This window comes from Chaetura pelagica, unplaced genomic scaffold (genome assembly GCF_000747805.2).
Source record: "Chaetura pelagica isolate M959 unplaced genomic scaffold, ChaPel_1.0 scaffold15, whole genome shotgun sequence".
Taxonomy (NCBI): domain Eukaryota; kingdom Metazoa; phylum Chordata; class Aves; order Apodiformes; family Apodidae; genus Chaetura; species Chaetura pelagica.
The window spans coordinates 954,786-975,989 of record NW_009953507.1 but is presented as its reverse complement, the minus strand read 5'-3'; the positions used below and the strand labels follow the sequence as shown (position 1 = coordinate 975,989).

Below are 21,204 nucleotides of genomic sequence, written 5' to 3'. Positions count from 1 at the left end.
CCCCCCTCTACTAGAATGGAAAAGTCAAAAGCCAACAAGAAGCTCATAGGTTGAGACAAAGGGCAAGGAGGGTTCTTCACTGATTGAGGTCACGGGCAAGACTAACTCAACTTGGGGAAAAATAATAATTTAATTTAGCACTAATCAAATGCACACAAGACACAGACAAAACAGAGGATGGGATTTAGAATGAGTCCACACTTTGTTGTTTCCTGCTACTCCTTCCTCTTCAGGAAGAAGGATTACCTACAGTCTTCCCTGGCTTTCCCATGGGGTCTCTCCCATGGAGAGAGCCCTTCATGAGTCCTTCCCACAAGGTCAGGAGCAAGCTGCTCCTTCATGGACTTCCCACAGAGTCACAAGCTTCTTTGGGAACAGTCACCTCCTCTGGTGAGGGGTCTTCTACAGCTGCATAATCCAAGTCCACTGGCAGCAAATCCAAGTTCACCCCTCCTGGTGCCTTCAGGGAACATTCTGCCACATTATTCCATGAATGCAGGGGGACAGCTGCCATCTCACTATGGGTTGCAGGGAAACTTCTGTTTGGACACCTTCTTCACCTTCTTCCTCAGCAACCACGGCCACCACTCTGCATCTCCAGCTCAGCAATTTCTCTACTGCTTCCTCTGTTTATGTCTTATATCAGTTCTTTTATATGTTAATCACAGAGAAGCATCTATTGTCCCTCTAATGGCTTCTTAGCTGGGTTTGGAGCTGGGGAGCTTCTCAGCTGACTCCCAGAGCCACCTGTGAGGTCCCTCCCTCAGTACCAAAAAGAACACCAAACCAAACCAGCACAAGTCCATTCCTACATAATAATTTACAAATAACTATTCCCTTTGCTCCATATAGCACTGTCCTTTGTCCTGTTCTAGGAGACTTGCTTTGCTGTGGTAATTTTCCTGACAGGATGTGTCAACCTTTATCTGGCTCAATTCTCATTTTAAGGAGTCAGGCCAGCATATGCATCTATGTACACACCTAAAGATATATACATAAAGGCCTGTTTATATATTATAACATTCTCCCATAATATAAATATACTCTATATAACATAGTTTGTTGAATATTGTATTTATCTCCAAGTTTTCTTCTGCTGTTTATGAAAAAAACACAAGTAGTACATTAAACACAATCTGTCAAAAAAGGTGTTAGGCAGTTACATTCTGAGGAAAGACTGGCTCTGGAATAGTTTAAAATAAGATGAATATTGAGAGATTTTGTAAGTTGGGTGGTTGGACATGTGTTGATGGCTGGACAATAATTGTTTTTAAACTACTGAGGAAAACCATTGTTATACCTTAAGCATAAATGAAAGTTCCTCCCTATGGCTTAAGTAACCTGATTTATTTTGCTGTTTTCTTTTACTTCTATGATAGTTAAAAAAACAGAGACATGTTAAAAGGTTAAAAGGAGAAGAACCACTGTCAGCTTTCTGAAATAGCCACAAAAGCAGTACAGAGAACTAGATTCTTATTCATGCTCAGGGGAAGTCTTGTCATTGATGTTTTAAACTCTGGCTTTGGCCCTTCAAGAGACTTTGGATGAGACAACCAGTTCTATCAGGTGATAAAAAATATAAATATGGGCACAGCAGACATGATTAAGTGTAGCAGAAGCTCACAAAATTATTTAATATTTTTTAATTTTCATATCAACAAATGAAAGTAGTAAAACTCAACTTGCAGTTTCCTGGAATAACTGGCAGTAGATGGAGGTACCAACAGTTTAGTTGCTGATATTTGATATAGGTAAAAATATCCAAGAAACAGCTGTGATTTACATGCATGATAGTGAATATGGATCTCTTACAAACTTGTAATTTTCAAAATTTTAGAAGCCAAAGAAGTTAATAAAATACCTTAATTATTTTACACTAGAGAATGTTTCATAACATCGGGCAGACAATGTAGCATGTGTAGACACACTCTTTGTCCCCATTTCTTTTCTAATTTTTTAAATATATTTTATAATACACGTTATACAGTAGGGCAGTGATGGAGTAACTGGAGTGTGTGGGGTAGAGGAAGGGGAAGAAACTCATAAACTTGACATTTCTTGCTCATCACAAACACTATCAAGTGTATTTCCATGGGCCATACCTGAATATCATTCCATGAATCTGATCTTAAGTGACATGATTTGCTTTGCAGAACTGAAAGATACACCGATAGCTGAAAATCAGAAAGTTCAGTTCCATGAGTGCAGAAAATTTTCTGCAATGTCGAATTTTTCTTATTTCTGTAAGGAGGTTATGTGGTCAGAGAGGAGATCCATGAAGTAAGTCATAGGTCCTGATGGCATTTCCATCTGTTTTTTTCGCTGCTCCTGCACAAGATTTATTTTCCCAGCCTTCTCTCTCTCTCTTTTTTTTTTTCTTCTCTCTAGAAAAAGAGCATGCCAGTATTATTACAATGTAGACTTAGTAAAGCATATGAGAACTACAAAACATTGTATATGTATGGTGACATATCAATAATCAGGGAAGTATCACTGACTGCAGAGATTGGCTGTTGAGAGCAATACATTTACAGTCAGTGTCTCTGGTCCATTAGAGTGCTTACAATGTTTCCACACAAAAATGAAAATTAAAAAAGGGAATAATATATATTTTTTCACAATGAGTAATGTGGCCTAATTTTCAGCTGTGATTTAGTTTATTGAGCTATGTTAGCTAAGACCCATCACTGGTGCCAGCAACAATAATTGTGGTTAGTGCTTGTCTCCTCTCTGAGCTGCCCAGAGAATAATGTCAAATCAGTTTTCTATCTTTGTTATTTTGCTCCTATTCAATGGAATAGATATTGTAAAAAATGTCCAACTAAACACTACATGAATTCAAACTTCCCATTTGGACATTTTTTGTGGCTCAAACACCACTTTTAGACTAAGTTTCAGTTTACTTCTCTGAGACAAGACCATTTTTCTTGAGTGCTTTGAGTGCTAAGGAAGCTTTGAACTCTGAAGGAGAAATGTTCCAACCAAATGGGGTTAATAAATAATTTACTTATCTTGATTTGCAAGGCTGATTCCCTTTTTACTCATACCAGTTGTATGATTGTATTGCCATATTAAAGTAAATGACTGTGAAATGAATGATTTCTCCTCCTCCTAGCGAAAAGAAAGAGAAGAGGAAGAACTATGAGTGCTCTCTTGTGCTTTCCCATCTATTTATTTATTTATTTTTAACTAGATTTGATTACCAGAGCAGATTTACAACATTTTTTTGATGAAGAAAGTAAAAACAGATAAGGTAGGTAGTTCCTCATTTGTGATACGTGGTGTCTCTATGAAGTCAGATGATAGTTGCAAATGATACAATTCAATATAGTATGGAAAAGGTATATTCGTCTCAAATGAAATATACAAATACCTATAAGCATATGACTTCTATGTGGGAGTGTTATCTTTTCCAGAGTATTTGTCTTGAATATGACTATTTGGGTTGTATTTCAGTAATTGTTAGGAACTTGGTTCACAACGGCTTCAAGACCTTGTACTCCTCTCTGTCTTCCTTGTATTTCCCACAGACATGAAAGTTGAAGTGAATGTGGATTACATACCTGAAAAAAAATATCTTTCTGTAATTCCTTTCCAAATGAGAAGTATGACTGGTCTTAAAGCAGCCTTGTTCCAACAGCCCCGTGAGGTTTTTCACTGACTTTTCACACTCAAAACTTGTTGGCAAATACAAGTCTTATCTTCCCTCATTCCTTACACGTGTTGACACCAGTGAGTAAGGATGCCCTGTTATTCATGCTTATTTACTGATTCTTTACCTCATCAGAATATCCCTGATGGCTTTGCATGCTTTATTATACAGATAGACCTCAGCTTTCACTTAGTTATTTTTTCACAGTTTTTCAAACCTTAATACAAAGGTTTTCTAAATTAGAGCTCTTCTGATAGGGTGGAGCAGGAATTGTACAGAGCAGTCATTTGAGTAATTGTGACCACATTAGGGTTAATGTTTGTGTCTATCAAATGGTGCAGAAAAGTGTTGCAGAAAAAAATAAATAAATATAGCAGAAGTTCAGGCTGCTCTTTCTGTAAAATTATTGTGTTTGTTCTTCACAGAGAGGCCTATTTTTTTTGTTCATAATGAATCCAGCCTGCAAGTTTCATGCTTATAGAAGTAAGCACTTACAATAATGGTCAAGGTGTTCTTTACATACAAAATAATTTTGCATTTCTTTTGTTATATATTTTTCTTTTAATAAAGAATTCTGTTGTAAGGATTAATTTTCTAATAAAACCAATGCTAGTCCACTATTACTGATACTGTCAATATGATAACTGACATTACCTCTACATAATTTTTTTCAAATCTTGTTGCATCGTTGTATTCAAGAAAGAGAATAAAAAAGAAAACAAGAATGAAATAAGATGAAATGCTGAAGTTCTTATTCTACTTTATCCAGAAAAGCAGGGATTTATAAATAAATTTTGTGAGATTCATCTCTACTCACTTCAGTTATCTAGAATTTTTGTACAAGGGGCAATGTGGGCTCCCTTCTTTAGCTACAGAGACGGATGGGCACCTCAAAAATTACTTTCTCATCTATTTTAGAAACTTACCTTTCAGTAATATGAACCACTTCACAGTCACACCAGTCTCTCTCCCTTGACTATAGGCTATATATCCTACCTTTTGATCGCTAACAAAGGATTCAGTCACCTTAACACAGGCCTTTGCAGGTGACCAGTGTAAGCTACAATGTAATAGCAGTGTAAGTTACTGCTCTAGAGAGCCCCAAATCTTCTAAATATATAATTTTAGCCCACCTGACACATATGCTACTGTGCCCAAGTGAGGCACAGCAAGAGACTCTGAAGTCTCTAAACCAGCACCAGATTCCTGTTTTAATTGAGTTTAGTTTTGAGATTGCTTTAAGTTTTAGCATTTTTTTCATGTAATACCACTGGTGGTGGCACCTTCCAAAGTTTCCTGAAGTTTTTTTACAATATCATGCAAAGACTTCTGAGCTGGTCACATGAAGGCAAGCTGAGGTCTGGAAGTGGCACAGCCACAAGGAGATACTCCTGAATTTGACCTTCTCAGCTGTCAGCCATTGGCTCTTTCCAATTTTCAAGTTTGCACACAGCCAAACCAGGCACCCTTCCTCTGTGTTCCCTAGCCCCCTGCTAGACTTAGCATGGACCTTGCTTTATGATGACAGAAGTGAGGTCTTACTCATTTCTTTGGATAAGTTGTTCTGGCAGTACTTACTGCTCTGGATACAGCATAAACTACTGTACCTGGAGGGTCTCCAGGCCCACAAAACCTGGCATGGCCTGGTGTGTATTTAGCTGAGGTCTCTCAGCTTGAGGATTCCATCATGGCACTCTACTGTGTGGTGTAGACGTTGCCTCAGGCAGACTCCCACAGGCATATGCAGAGGGAGGGGGGGCCTTTTCTTCAAACCAGTAAGGTAAACCACATCTTTAATTTCACCCAGGCACCATGGGCCACCCCTTCACTCTGCTCCTCTGGTAGCACAGTACACGTGGCGCCGCGCTGCCCCAGACCTGTACAGGTGCATGAGGAAAAGGAAGAGGCTGCCTGTGTTCTTTTCCCTACTTGGCACACCTTGCACTGCAAGCCCGGATTTTGCCTTGAGCATCCATTCTAAAAGAGAATATCATACAAATAAAAGCAAAGTCTTTCATTCCATCAGGTCATTAAATAATAATCCCAAAGTAGAAATTATGTACAGCGTCTGCAAGAATTTTTCTTTATATTAAATGTTCTGTGTTTTTAATGTTCACTTGTAAACCCTCTGGCTTTCGTTGCAATAAAAGTAATCTTCAAAGTTCTGAGGCAATACGAAGTTTCCCAATGCTCCCTAAAAAAACCTCACCCAGTTTCAAAGGTGTCCGATTTCAGAAGCTGATTACTTGGCTGAATAAAATATCTTTACTCACCTGTTTGAGCTGTAAACTTATGTCATCCTAAAAGCTCCATTTTTTGCTTGGAGAGAAGCTGTGACTGAGCATAAGAGCAAGGAAAGTAATTGCTGAATGAGTGCCTGAGAAGCTTCAAATTAGTTGCCTTGCATATTGTACCTAAATGGCATGTTACTTATGTACTTTGTTTCTATTTGTCTTTTTCCACTGATGTAGCATTGCATTTGTGACCCATCTGGACCAAGACAGGTATTTCATGTCAGCACACGAAAAGATACATTTCCTTTCCCAAAAGAACAATTTACTTTCTGACAAGAAATTAAAGGTGAGTGTAACCAATATAGGAGAGACGAGAAAAGGTAAAACTGAAAAGATAATGGAGCTGCATGGGTAATGAGTACCTAATGGTTTTGATTACTTTAATTTGGTTTTAATTAGTTATATAACTCTTGCTTGACTCTCCCACATTGTGTTTGCAGAGTTGGCAGTTAGGAAAACCATCTCCCAGTTTGCACATTTCATCTGGAAATAATTTAGAAACAATAAACAACTATACGATGCCATTTTAATGCAGAGGGTTGTTGTTTGTTTTTGGTTTTTTTGTTTGTTTTTTTGTTTTTTTTCCGCAGAAGTCTACAGCTGTATAACACTGTTCCTCTTATTTCTAGCCCACAAATCTGGCACCAAGGCACTCATAAAAATGCAAGCATTCACGACACTTTATTTTGCTGGGACACCATACTCTGTGAGACATAACTGAATTATATAAACAAAGTAATAGTCCATTTGTATATGTGTCAAAAATAGCATAGAAATGAACCAAAGATGTCCTGACCAGATTCTCCCCTCAAACATCCCCCCAAATAGAGAGAAATGGAAACTCTGTAACTTGGAATATAAGAGCACAGGACAGAAAGGAAAATAATGAGATTGATGGGATGACATCTCTAGCAAACTAAGTGTAAAAGCCTACACAAATATAGTTGCTAACTAAGGCTACAAGTCCATATTTAGTAAGATGCTGGAAGCACCCATATGGCTGTTCTACAGCCTGCTTCTATGCTTGTATTCCTAATTAGTCATGTGTAGTCCTTTGCTGAACTGGGGCCAATAACATGACACTGCTGAGTAAACCAAATACATTTAATCAGTACCAGTGATCTGAACTACATGCCTTTATTTGGTTTAAACTGTTATCCTAAAAAACCACATTGCACTATTTCTGAATACTCTCCTACTTGCTCCTTTTAGATTTTTATTCCTTTGGGCACTTTGAATACTTATGATGGGGATAATATATGTTACGTACTATTTTAAACTGGGGATTTTGTTTGGGTTCTTTTTGTGTTTTGTTTTTTTTTTGTTTTGGTTTTCACTGGACTTGTTTTGTGGGTTTGGGGTTTTTCGTACACTACTGACTAACTAATCTCTTTTACTGAAACTTAAAAAAAAAAAAAAAAAAAAAGAAAAAAAAAAGAAGAGGAAAAAAAGACATTCACGTTTGATTTGGGAGGAAGCCAGTGTCAACGTGACCAATGATGGGAACACTGATGATATGTTGGGTGCGTCTTTCAAGTTCTGGAACATGTAGAAGCCTGTTAAATGGGGCTGAGAGATCCTGACAAAACAACTCACCTGGCAATAAAACTCACTGCAGGGAATATGGAAAAAAACAACCAACCCCAAACTAAAACTTACCATGTTTTAAAAATCTCTTTCTTCTGCACAGGTCTCAATTCAGAGTGGCAGAAGTAGCTGTTTCAAGCGAATATTCTGTGTATCCCTGATATGAAAAATTATGAGGTGGTGTTTCTTCCTCAGTAACATCCTCAGAATACTCTTTGCTCTCTTTAAAATGACTTGTGGGTGTGTTTTCTTTCATAATTAAATACTTCGTAACTTTTGCGTTTCATTTAATCTAAGAAAAAAAGCCTGACAGGACATGACTTCTGCTTTTCTTTGAATTCAGTGAATTTACAAAAACTGTTGGTTTGTCTACCAGATGATCTCATTGTACTGAGTTGTAGCATACACCATATACTGTATATTTATGCTATGATGAAAATGTAAAGCCAAAAATGTCGTGTGAGGTTCCCACCTGCTCTGCTTTTGGTATTGTGCAAGTGCTTTCCTTCTGCCGTTCTGCTTGCCAGTGTTCCTCTATTCCAGTCTCAGCAGGTGAGAAGTTTCCACTATGCAAACTCAGAGCTCTGTTTCTCTACTGAAACTGAAACAGCGTATGGTTATTACATCCAAGCCAAAGTCTGACTGTGCTTTTTTGAATATAGCTGGAATAAGATAACAATAGCAGCTGAGAAGTGTTGCCACAGTTTTCTGATAAGACTGAAGGTGCTGAATTTTAACGTATTATGAAACCATACATTGGAGTTTCATGGTTATATACTCAAATTTGTATCACATGCAGGTGTTGTGCCATGGTGCAGTCAGTTCTATTTTTATCTTATTTAGCCATTGCATCTAAAGTGGCAATGTTTATTGCACCCTTGTCTTAATGTGTACATATACCTTAGCTGCCAATTAGTACTATGCTAGTTGCTTCATGATCTGGCCAGAGGATTTGGACTGTAATTAAAATAGTTTTTGTATTTGGTACCAAATAACCATTATGGCTTCCTATAAGTAGGATGAAAAACCTAACAAACAGATGTGAAATAACTTGTTCTAAAAGTGCAGTGTAAGCACATTATGCTTACCCCACATTTGCATGGATCCCACATGTGTAAATCTCATTAATTTTACCACCACTTCCAGGCAAAGTGGACTTTTCAACCATTCATCAACTAATCTAGAGCCAGCGTCACTGTAGCCCTCCAGTTATCCTACTCACTGTATTCATAGACACTGTTATCTCTGGAACAAAATTACAAATCCTTTTTGTTTTTGCTTTTGTTTTTGTTTTCTTTGGAGGTAGGTGGAGAGGAATCTAACAGCTTGAATACATAAGGATATAATGCTTAAAATTATGGTCTTCCATAAACACAGGTGACTTGAGAACTATAAACTAAGCAGCCTAATTAAACCATGAAGGAATGAGCTAGTGACAAATATGCCAGGAAAAATGAACCATAGAAAAACTGCATCTTATACTCATGCATGAGAAGGAAAGAGAGTAACACTACACACTAATTCAAAACTTGGACTGCATTGAGTATTACCAGAACTTTTGCTTGAAAAGTAAAATAGCAGATGATTCCACCTCTTCCATATTACTCATCTGCTGGTTTTAATCCTGTGTTAGTTAATCCAATTAAAACAAACCAAGAGGGAATTGATTCTATATTATCCTACGACTCCACTTGAACATTTTAAAAACCGAATTATCCTTGCAAATTATTTTTTCTGTGTTATACCAAGATTCTGCTACAATCTCCTATTCCCAAACCCCAAAACCTCTTTCTTGAAGATGAGACTAACTGACCTTTAACTCCTGGCACTAGCATTGAAGCATTTGCTATGGCCATTCATTCAGAATTAATAAAAATTATGATAAACAAAGGAATATGCATGGTAATGCATGATAATGTATTTTAAATCTATCTGTTTCTGTCCATCCATCTCTCCTTTTATGTATACATTGTCAGCCCTACTTAACTCACTGTATTCTGTCTGATTCAGATGGCCAAATGACAGTCATTCAGGCTGGAAGAGACTTTGGAGGGTTCTCACTTTAAACATGGTCAGCACTGAATGTAGATCAGGCTGCTCAGGACTTTAATGGCTCCACCAAAGAAGGAGACTTCTTGGCTTTCGTGCACAACTTGTTTCAATGTTTAGCTATCCTCAGAGTGGAAATCCTTTCCTTACACCCAGCTGGTATGTCTCTTCCTTTGGTCTGTGCCCATTGTATCTCACCCATGTCCCACTCTGCAGGGTCTGGCTTCATCTCCTTGATGCCTGTGTGCAGTGGCAGCTGCTGGTCAGTCCTAGTGACAACTCTGCCCCAGGCTGGACAAGTCCAACTTCCTCAGCCTCCCCTCACAGGCCAGGTGCTCCAGTCCCAGCCATCACAGTGGGCCTATGCTGAACTCACTTCACTTTTTCAGCATCCTGTTTGTACCCTGGGCCTAAAAATGGATGCAAGAATACAGATGTGGTTTAGCAAGTGCCAGGTAAAGTGGGATAATCACTTTCCTTCATCTATTTGCTACATTCCTGTTGATATAGCCTGGTACAGTGTTAGCCTTTGCTGCTGTCAGGGCACACTGGTAGAACTGACCTCTGGAATAGCTTTAAGTGATAGCTTAAAGTGGTTTGGCAATTAATGTTTTAATTGTTCTCCTTCTCCCAGTTCACAGAATTTCCCAGGTCAGAATAAATGTAACGGGGTACAGAATGTGCAAACCCTTACTGGGAAGATGTAAACATTATAATTCAACTGAAAAAATGTGGGTCCTTTGGGGTGGACAGCAAAGATACATACAGCACAGATACCTACAGTACATATGTTATTTTGTCATATTATATTAGATGATCCAGTCAGTATGGGCCTGAAAGACAACTTGTGGGAATCTACAGATCCCTTGGTCATTTTGTCAGTTAGTAATTTAGATTTCTTGCAGCTCTACACTTAATGCCCCTTTAGTGTCAATAACCTCAATGTGGAATATCTCTCATCCTTCTTTACAGCGGATACCTTCTTTTTCATACTTTCCATCAGGGTAACATTTCAGTGGGTGAAATGTTAGACAACCTTTTGTCTAACTTTTATGGTACGTTTTATTATGCAACACTGATTACACTGGTGACATATAATAACTGGTCTGTGAACTGATTTGCCCGTCAAAGGCTTTCAGACATGTAAACGTGTATGATTTCAGTCAGCAGCATGAAAGTCCATAAAGAACTGTGACCACAAAACCTGGAATATGAAGTGGGATATTAGGTTTTCCTACACAGGTCTACGAAAGTATTAAAAGTCAAAGACATGACTGTTTCAGCAAAGCGCTACAGTATGTGAATAAAGACCTGGCTAGGAATGGATTGCAGTTATTTCAGAAATACTCAGCCAGTATTTATTTTTTAAATGCCTAATTAGGGACCACAGGTAAATTCTACCTCACCAACTATTATTTCTGCATTTTCTCAATTAATTTAATGTTTTTGTTGACATCAATGCTAGCTAATCCATAACACTACAGCTTTGTGTATGTGTGTGTGCATGTGCGTGTGTGCATATATGTGTGTGCATGTGAGAGAGGTAAGGAAGAAGGAAATCCAATTCTACTAGTGAAATGACAAAAACTCCCAATGTTTATGAAATGTGCCACATGAGATAAAATTATGGAAGGGTGACCGGGTATTGCAGTTATGTTTAAATAAATGCTGCATTTTAAGTTTTTTGTAATATGCTTTTTGGTGTTGTTTTTGTTGTGTTTTTGTTTTGTTTTGTTTTGTTTTGTTTTCTGGTAGTGTGCAGCTTTGTTTTTTTCCTCTCTTTTTTGGTAGCATTTAGCCTTCTTGAGATGACAAAGATTGTGACTTCTTCCTTTCCCACCTGAACTCCTTTGCAAAAACCCTTGAAGTACCTCACTTTTCTCCTTCTCTCCCTCTTTCTGACTCTCAGTAGGACAATTTATAAACTTGGATTTTTTTCCTATAGGAATTTGTAATTATGTGAAAAAATATCAAAGCTTTCTACTGGGAAGAGAGGAATTTGTTTTCCATGGTGGCTCTTGCAAGATTAATACCCCCTTACTGCTCAACTGCCTTTGTGGCCTGGCTTTGCATGATAACCTCTTATTGAATTGCTGCAAAGGAGCATAAATAGTCCTCACTGAGCTAAATAAAGGGAAATATCTCTCTAAGAAATCTGGAACATGGAACAAAAAGCAAGAAGTATACAAACACTGCAATGGCTAATTAAGTAGACTGTCTGCAGGAGGCAGGTCTAATAGACATCATGGTACCTTCTCTTCAGTAGCAGTTCAGGATGCCAAAGACTGACAGCCCTGTAAAGTAAGCAGTCTGAGTTGCTCATTGTTCTTTCTTTTTTATATTTTCATGTTCTTTCCATCACAGTTACTTCTATATCAGATTGTCTGAATTAAGTCCATAGGTCCTCTTCTTTGTACCAATACATCTACAGTCCATGACAGCCAAGAGCATCATGTGGAAACGAACCACGGTTACTTTCTGTAAGATGGATCCAGGCTTCAAATCTCCATGAGGAACAAAGATCATCCCAGGGATCCTGAGAGATTAGAGTCACGACTGTTAAAAACTGCTGCAGTCCACAGGACCCAGAAAGGGGGTCATACATATATATATATGTATATCCAACTATTATTTCTGCATTTTCTCAATTAATTTAATGTTTTTGTTGACATCAATGCTAGCTAATCCATAACACTACAGCTTTGTGTATGTGTGTGTGCATGTGCATGTGTGCATATATGTGTGTGCATGTGAGAGAGGTAAGGAAGAAGGAAATCCAATTCTACTAGTGAAATGACAAAAACTCCCAATGTTTATGAAATGTGCCACATGAGATAAAATTATGGAAGGGTGACCGGGTATTGCAGTTATGTTTAAATAAATGCTGCATTTTAAGTTTTTTGTAATATGCTTTTTGGTGTTGTTTTTGTTGTGTTTTTGTTTTGTTTTGTTTTGTTTTGTTTTCTGGTAGTGTGCAGCTTTGTTTTTTTCCTCTCTTTTTTGGTAGCATTTAGCCTTCTTGAGATGACAAAGATTGTGACTTCTTCCTTTCCCACCTGAACTCCTTTGCAAAAACCCTTGAAGTACCTCACTTTTCTCCTTCTCTCCCTCTTTCTGACTCTCAGTAGGACAATTTATAAACTTGGATTTTTTTCCTATAGGAATTTGTAATTATGTGAAAAAATATCAAAGCTTTCTACTGGGAAGAGAGGAATTTGTTTTCCATGGTGGCTCTTGCAAGATTAATACCCCCTTACTGCTCAACTGCCTTTGTGGCCTGGCTTTGCATGATAACCTCTTATTGAATTGCTGCAAAGGAGCATAAATAGTCCTCACTGAGCTAAATAAAGGGAAATATCTCTCTAAGAAATCTGGAACATGGAACAAAAAGCAAGAAGTATACAAACACTGCAATGGCTAATTAAGTAGACTGTCTGCAGGAGGCAGGTCTAATAGACATCATGGTACCTTCTCTTCAGTAGCAGTTCAGGATGCCAAAGACTGACAGCCCTGTAAAGTAAGCAGTCTGAGTTGCTCATTGTTCTTTCTTTTTTATATTTTCATGTTCTTTCCATCACAGTTACTTCTATATCAGATTGTCTGAATTAAGTCCATAGGTCCTCTTCTTTGTACCAATACATCTACAGTCCATGACAGCCAAGAGCATCATGTGGAAACGAACCACGGTTACTTTCTGTAAGATGGATCCAGGCTTCAAATCTCCATGAGGAACAAAGATCATCCCAGGGATCCTGAGAGATTAGAGTCACGACTGTTAAAAACTGCTGCAGTCCACAGGACCCAGAAAGGGGGTCATACATATATATATATGTATATATATATATATGTATATATATATACACACACAGATACATATATATGCATACACATATATAAATACACTTCCATATAGATATGTATGTGTATATTTGTGTGTGTATGCATATATATATATATGTAAAAGTAGGATTTTCTGAAAAAGAAAATTATTTTACATACTTTAGTATGAAGAGAGTTTACTTCATCTTTTTTTAAATAAAAAAAAACAAAACAGTCCAAGTAAAGAAAAGACAGTCACAACATGAACACAATCCTTGAAAAAAAGCGTAGCTTGTACAAGAGGAAAAACTTTTGAAAAAATGGCAATATTTACAATAAAATAACATAAAACCCAAGTCATTTTAATTCTTCTGAAAATTTCTTACATCACTAAGTATGGATTATATAGTTGGTTATAGATTTAAGCTTAACTCCAGATTGTTGGGGGAGAATTGTGGTTTTGAACTAAATGAGATGCAGCTATTTTCTCTATTCATGCTGAAATACAGTTGGACATCTGCTACTGTAAATTCATCAGATCATTACTGGTTTTTTTTCCAGAGTGAGTTTAATTGTTCTATAACCAGGCTGGGTGCACAATGCAATCCTCCCCATGGCTACATACATTTATTGAAATTGCTTTTGAAGGTGACAGTGATATATGATAATATGAAGTTTGTGTTGATCAACAGCAAACCCCCACAAAAGAGTAAGTACAAGCAGTGCAATAATATGAACAAATCATTCAGCTAAACAACCTGGCAGGTGGAACAGCCAGTTTTAAATACTGAGAATAAAATCAGCTGGAGAGCTGAACTATAGGCACTCTTAATTAGGATGTGATTCTAAGTGAAAATGGAAAGGGTCTGCCTAAAATGGAACATTTTTTCTAATAGGGAAAACTGACATTTATTCATCTTAATTACAGTAGGTTTTGGGTAGGGACCCCTTTTGACAAGACTTCCTTTAAAATGAAGTGCTATTATGTTTGCAAAAAAATCAAGGCGGAAAGTAACTGCCCAGAGAATATTAGCAATATTAAATACTGTTTAGTAACATACTTGAAATTAAGATTGTGTAATTCACAATGCTGAGGACATCCATAGTATTAAAGTTACACAGCAGTTTAAGTACCTGGCTACCCTGATGTCATAAATAATAGCATTGAAGTTGGTGTAACTAATGATCAACTACTCACAGGTGTGTATTGGGACAGCACACTCTGTCCTAATGTGACTTCTTTTTTCTTTTTCTTTTTCTTTTTTTTTTTTTTTCTTCATTAAAGAGCTACTAGGTCAAATGGCTATTCGAATGTTTCTGTTATTCTCAATAATATGCATATGTGCCCTACAGTTTTCTTTGTAGTGCAGTGATTTGGCTTCTCAACAATGAAACTCAATATATTAGCCAGTAAAAAGCTGAAATTTAAAAGGTTGTTCTACAACCTTTTCCATGCTTGTCACTGGGGCTTTTTCTAGAGATGTGCATTTCTTCCTGGGCTTCAACCTCATCGTCTTTCTTTCTACTGCAGGCAACTAGTTTACGTGTCAGATTTTAATTTGTTGTGACAATACCTAAAGATCCAGAGTAAGTTTTTGGGGTGCTATGTAGCTGTCCCAAACTGTGGGCAGTATTTCTTGTGATTTTTCTCTAGTGAAATAAAAAGTGAAAACACTTATAAAAACATATTTGAGCAACAGTTTTTCTGGATGTTTGTAGATATCTGTTAAGGCATAGTCTCCAGCACAGTATCTACTGTGTGCAGCAGTAGTACTTTGTTGTTATACTGGATTAGTTTAGACTTCAAAGTGAGATTCAGATCTTCTGGAAATCAGTTCATTAAGTTATACATTTCAAATATCCTGGAAAAAAGGAGAAACTAATATTTCTTGTTCACAAGGAAAAGGGGTTACGGACAGGACTCTGCTCCTTGAGCTCTCTTCCATGTCACTTATAGGTAAGACCCTGAAATTGAGTGGGCAGTACCCCATTAACAGAAAATGAATAATGATCTGGGGGAGAAAGATTTCTGTGTAAATTGGGATACTTTCCAAAGTGACTCATCCTAAATCATAACAATGATTCTGATCCCTTGAAACTGTTCATTGTGCCAGAATTACACAGCTGAGCTCTCTCACCCTTTCTTTCACAATCCCACTCTACAGCAGTTTAAAAAAAATAATCATGGTAGTGCTCCACCCTGAAAATAAAATACTGAAATCAACCTGAGGTTACATGAGGGAATTCTGCTAGCCTGAACAATGAAAACAAATGGGGATAAAATAAGGAATCATCTTGTACATAGGTGGATTCCCCCAGGCCCCCTTGGAAAGTGGTATCGCTTTTTGACATTATTTTTTTTACTCTTTGTGAGGAAGGCTACCAAGTGATCTCAGGGTTGGCAAGCATGTGGGCAACCTGAATGCTTTCCAGACTATGTTACACACTTGCAAGAGGTACAAGCATTGATGGCAGAAGTATTTTCAGCAAAAACTATAGGTTATCTATGGCAGAATTATTGAAATTATTTTCAGTAGCAGCAATACTTCCACAAAGCAACCAGCCTGAAACACGTCTTCAAGTAAACTTAATAAAAATGGAGTATATCAGCAATCCAGAGAAATCAAAGCTCGAGGGTATACATTGCTCTTGGCTGATTGTCTTCTTACTGAAGAATTAGGGCTTTTGTTTTGTTTTACCTTGACCTTTATTTGGGAGAATGAAGCTTATGATCTTATGAAGAACAAGTATGGGAAGAGTCATGTGTATGAGTCAACTGTTTTACAAGTGCTGATGAAGAGGCTAAGATTTGCGTCATACTGAGAGAAACCTTGTTTCACAAGGGGGTCAGGATTGTTGTTGAAATGCCTCATCTTGCCAAGGACCTGGCTTGCAGTGGTTAGAAGAAGATAAACATTTGTTACATTAAATTGACCATGAATTTGATAAAGCACATTTAAAAAAGCACACAAACTTATAAACTTGTAGCTGGAACATTAGCATTACAAAGGAAAACCAGTATGTTCATTAGACACCAGTGAGATTTTATTCTGAAATATTAATGTCTTACATTGCCTTATGCTGAAGAAAATAAGATTAATCTCCATTCTTATCCGATGTGGTAAAAGTGGTGTCCTTGAACAGTAATTTGCAGCTGGCAAAATACCCACCTGTTGCAAAGTGAACTTCTGTCAGTAGCTTGAATGTTCGTTTTTAGTATGTAGGTGTATTAGTTCTTAGGTGCTAGCTGAGTTTAGTTTGTTTTGGTTGAATGAGAGCAGGAACAGTCTGCAATATTTTTATTGTATTGATTTTTTGGTGCATGACAACAACCATTTCTTTTCTAATTAAGCAGAAGAATAATATGAACAGCTTAGTTCACCCTTCACAGAATGCTTGAGGTCAGCAATCTCTGAAGTGCATGTCAAACTTCAGCTTTACCTTCAGTGAAAAGTATCTGCCATAGAGAGCTAGTGAGTGAAAGAAAGCTTCCTGGCTAAGGGGAATTCCCTTTGCAGGTATATCTCTGGAGTCTTTTCCTCTGCATTCCTACCTAGAGTGTCAATGAACTAGGAATAGGTGGGGAGGCGGCAGCTGATCAGAAAGGATTAATATAGTCTTGGTGGGCTGTTGTTCTTTCCACTGGCGTAGAGCATTGGCAGAATGCCTAGAGCTGCCCCAGAGCACCTCTAGGGCTGTAATTCAAGGTGTGTTTGCATTTGGTCTCCACGGCAGCTAGGCTCAGGCTGGTCCTGATTCAAAAGCGTTGTGACTGCATTCATGCAGCACCAGTCCTCACCAGCCCTCTGTCTCTCAGAAGGGTTCATTAGCAAGTGTAGCATGGTGCTATCAGCAATTATGTACAAATTAGCTTGCATGAAACTCACAAGATGTGAGTTCATGTCTGCCCAGAGCATGGGTGGTATGCCTCATTGTACCTGTAATATGCCAGGTAAATTTTTTCCGAGTAGTGCCAGGAGTACTAGGCACCATAATACCAAGTAAAGAAAGTTCTGCCTCAAAATGGTATGTGACTGCAGCAAACATCTTTCTGAATTGCCTTGTTAATATCTTTATGATATAAAGGAATGTTTGAATCTCTGTTTTTTTTGTGTGGAAGGGGTACCAAGAGATACTTGCTTTTAGAAGCAGTTGCCTCAGTTCTACACTTGTGCATGTGACTAGCTTAATTCATCTGAGTGGTGCCTTTCCAATTCCATGAGAACACTCATGTGTGAAGACTATTCATACATATGAGTATTTGCAGGATTGAAGTTCATAATAAGAGTTCAAAGTTCACTTTTGAAAGCAGAATAAATCTTGAATATCATTAATGATATACACCTGTGTCCTGCCAATCAGATAAATAGATAAATGCCACAGCTAAATACAGATTTGACCAAGAAGGTAGTAAGAGAAGGAAGTGATTGTTAGTGATTGTAGCTCATCCAAGGGCTTGCCTCAGGGCAAAGCCTGAGGGCACATGAAATTTTCAAGAAGTCAGTGTCAACAACTTTCTGCTTTCCAGAGATCATTATTGTTGCTAGATCACAGTTTGTGAGCTTGAATATGAAGAAGGTCACATCTTTTTCACAAAATGGACACTCCCTTGAAGTTGGCTAATATCGCTTAGCTTTGAGATTGACCTATAAAATATACATGAAAGTCTGGACACACTGAATGCAATTTTTAAAAAAACCCAGACATGCTGCTTTTTCTCTTGGCTCACCATAGAACCTTGGAAATGAAGTATTTTCAAGTAACCTGTGACTAACCTGTGAATGGATAAACCATACAGTGTAATTTGCATCTTCATTGCATTTCTTAATTAAACAATTAAGAAATTCTCTGGTAGTTTTCCCAAGGAAGAACAGTAACTGTAGAAATGTGTTTGAGGTAGTATCCACTCACTGGACTTTATGAATTTTTGAGACTTACTTAATTATAAAATAATTTATTTCCTTTTGTAGTAATTCTATTTAATCCCTATATTAAAAAAAACTCTGGGACAATCCAAAGCACAGGCCGTGTCTTCCAGTCTGTTCCATATATAAGACATAAAATGGAAACATTTCAAAAGCTAAGTTTGTGCAACATAGTCTTTCTGAGCATGTTTGGAGGAGTTTTTCATTGGGAGACAATTTAACAGTCTACAGTCAGGAATAATCTATATCCATTTCCTCACAATCATCAGTCCTATGGTCAAAAACTATCAAGACTGATTTCTTGACGTGGCACCTATTTTATAGTCAAGACGCATTTTTCAGGGAAACATTCTTGCTTACAAAGTGCATATAAGGCTGTTTCAGTAAAACAGGTTGTTCTCAATTAGCATGCAGGCTAATACATTCTGCAGAAATTTCAGGCAAAGCATCTGCGCTCTGTGCTAAGCAGTTTTCTTACTTGTTTCTTCTCCCTTCAGGTATTGAACAGTTTTCTGTCCAGAAATTTGGCATAACTTTGCCCATTTTATTGGCCTGGCCTATTGCTTTTCTCACCAGGGCTTGAGAGACACTTGCATTGTTGAACATTTGACAGCAACGTCATCATTACACTTTTATATACCTCCCCTTCATGCATGTCAGGTTTGAAACACACAGACCTTTTTAACATTTTGTATCTTGGAAATAAAAAGGGGTCTGACCCCTCACATGTCCTTTCCACAATGTCTTTACTACACAAAGAAAGCTCAGGAAGATCTAAGACATCGACAAAGAAGGGTGTTTTAATCCAAACAGGTCTGCTAAGAACTGTCTCACTGTTATTACTAGAGGAAAGCTTTCTCTGGAGAATGTAATCTTGAGAGATTACATCTGCACATGTTGTCACTAATGGGGCATCCATTTGCCTTAGCATTATTTTCATTGATGCTTCATTCACTTCCTCCCTCTGTTCTTTGTTTATTGTCAAATATTCATTTCACTTTGCTATTCCTCTCTTCATTTCTTAGTGGGATGCTGTCAACTTCTTTCTCATCCAGTCTTAACATGAAGTTTGAAAAGAGTCTGGCATCACTTACATATGATTTTTTTTTTTTTTCACCAGTTCCTGCTTCTCTCCCTTATCCTTCCAACACCGAGATGGCATTTTCATTAACTTTTTTTTTTTTTTTCCCCCTGTAGATCTAGCTACCTGTATTATAAGAGGTGATAATAAACACAATAAGATAATTTTAATTTTGAAGTGTCAATGTGTTTCTACCTATTCATTCTGCTGCAAAATCTCACCTCAATGGAAAGAGGGTGGAAAGTTAAGAATTGAGATCTAATTCTACAGATGTCTTCACAAAGGCTGGAACACCCTATATATGTGTGTGTGCAAAATGCATTTCAATACATGCACACACTCACACACACATATATGTGTATGTATATTCCAAGACGTAGGAATAAAAACGTATATTTATAAGTATATACAAAAATATATAATATATATGAGTAATGCATTGTTTATATGTTAATATGTGTACCATATATAATCAATTATAATTAGAATGGAGTAGAATAGACTAGACAAAGCTAGAACACGAGAGAACAAGAGTACAATGAATTAAAAGGTTTTATGACATGGTAACTATCACTTCATCAAATTTATATTCTGTCTCTATATGTTCAGACTAGAAATCATGGATCATGTAAGTGGCATAGGGGGAATATTTACGTTGTATAACTTTATAGTTTAAGCTTAAAAGTCAGCTAGCAGGTCACTCATGATCCTGTGTGAAGACAGATGTCTCCACCAAAGACAAACTGGACTAAAAGGCTGATGAGAATGCTCTGCAGTAATCTGTGGTGTGGCTATTCACTCTCCATAAATTCTGCTAAAAATTATGCCCTGCATACTTGTGGCTAAAATCAAGGACTTGAAGATTTCTCACTTGACTTTGTCCCTTTTGCTTACTGTATGTAAGTTGAAACAGTAAGTTTTGAAAGTCCACTCTTGGCAAAGAAAGGACAAACAGTAGTCTTACTTTGGATTTGCTAGTCCAGGTGAACGTTTCTCTTTTTGTCATTTAAACTCCAGTCTTCAGGCCAAGCAACCTAGTTGAACTTAATCTACTCACTGCATTGTCTGTGACATGAATAATTAGGTTATGTAATTGTAACTTTTTTTTTCTTATTATAGATGTGTGAAGTGGGATCCTGCGCAGCCATTACCCAGATACAGTGAAAGCTCTTACCAATCAGCATTTTTTTAACAGCCATTTTACCACTTACTATTTGGTTTGTAACCCAGATGAATTAACAGCTATTAAAAGAAAAAGAGGGGGAAAAAAAAAAAAAAAAAAGAGCTCTTAATTTTAAAAATTCTTACTGGAGAAATGAAACATGGTCATTGGACACAATGAGTTCTCACTGATATATTTAGCTGCTTCACTCCTGTTAGTAATAACTCATTCAGTAGCAGTTCTAAAGACATGTAGGGGACAGCTCACTGAGCAGGATCTTTTTTTCCCTGAGCAAAGCTGACAATATGTCCTTGAGATATTAAGAGTGACAGAATTCAGTGGGGCACCTGTTAAGGCAGACACCAGTTCACAGTCTGGAGCAGGTTTTCACATACTATTATGTAGCAGAAGATTAGCACCCCATGTGAAATCACTTCCAGCCATCCAGTCTAAAATAAATATAAGGTTGTATTCAGTTTGCAGAGGTGTGTGCTGACCTACTTCTTCTGTCAGAAAATATAACGTGGTTACTTGCATTTAATGAGGTTGGGAAAATATAACAATAGTGTGTTGATCTGGAAGATATTTCACATTTTATTTATGAAGTACCATTTAAGTTTTAAAATACATACTCC

At 37.4% G+C, this 21,204-nt stretch overlaps 1 protein-coding gene across 1 annotated transcript in view; it reads right to left on the bottom strand.

The window, feature by feature from the left end:
• PIM3 (Pim-3 proto-oncogene, serine/threonine kinase) overlaps window positions 1–21,204 on the bottom strand; it is a 156,364-nt gene that overhangs the window by 132,574 nt on the left and 2,586 nt on the right. The gene's annotated exons all lie outside the window — the stretch shown is intronic.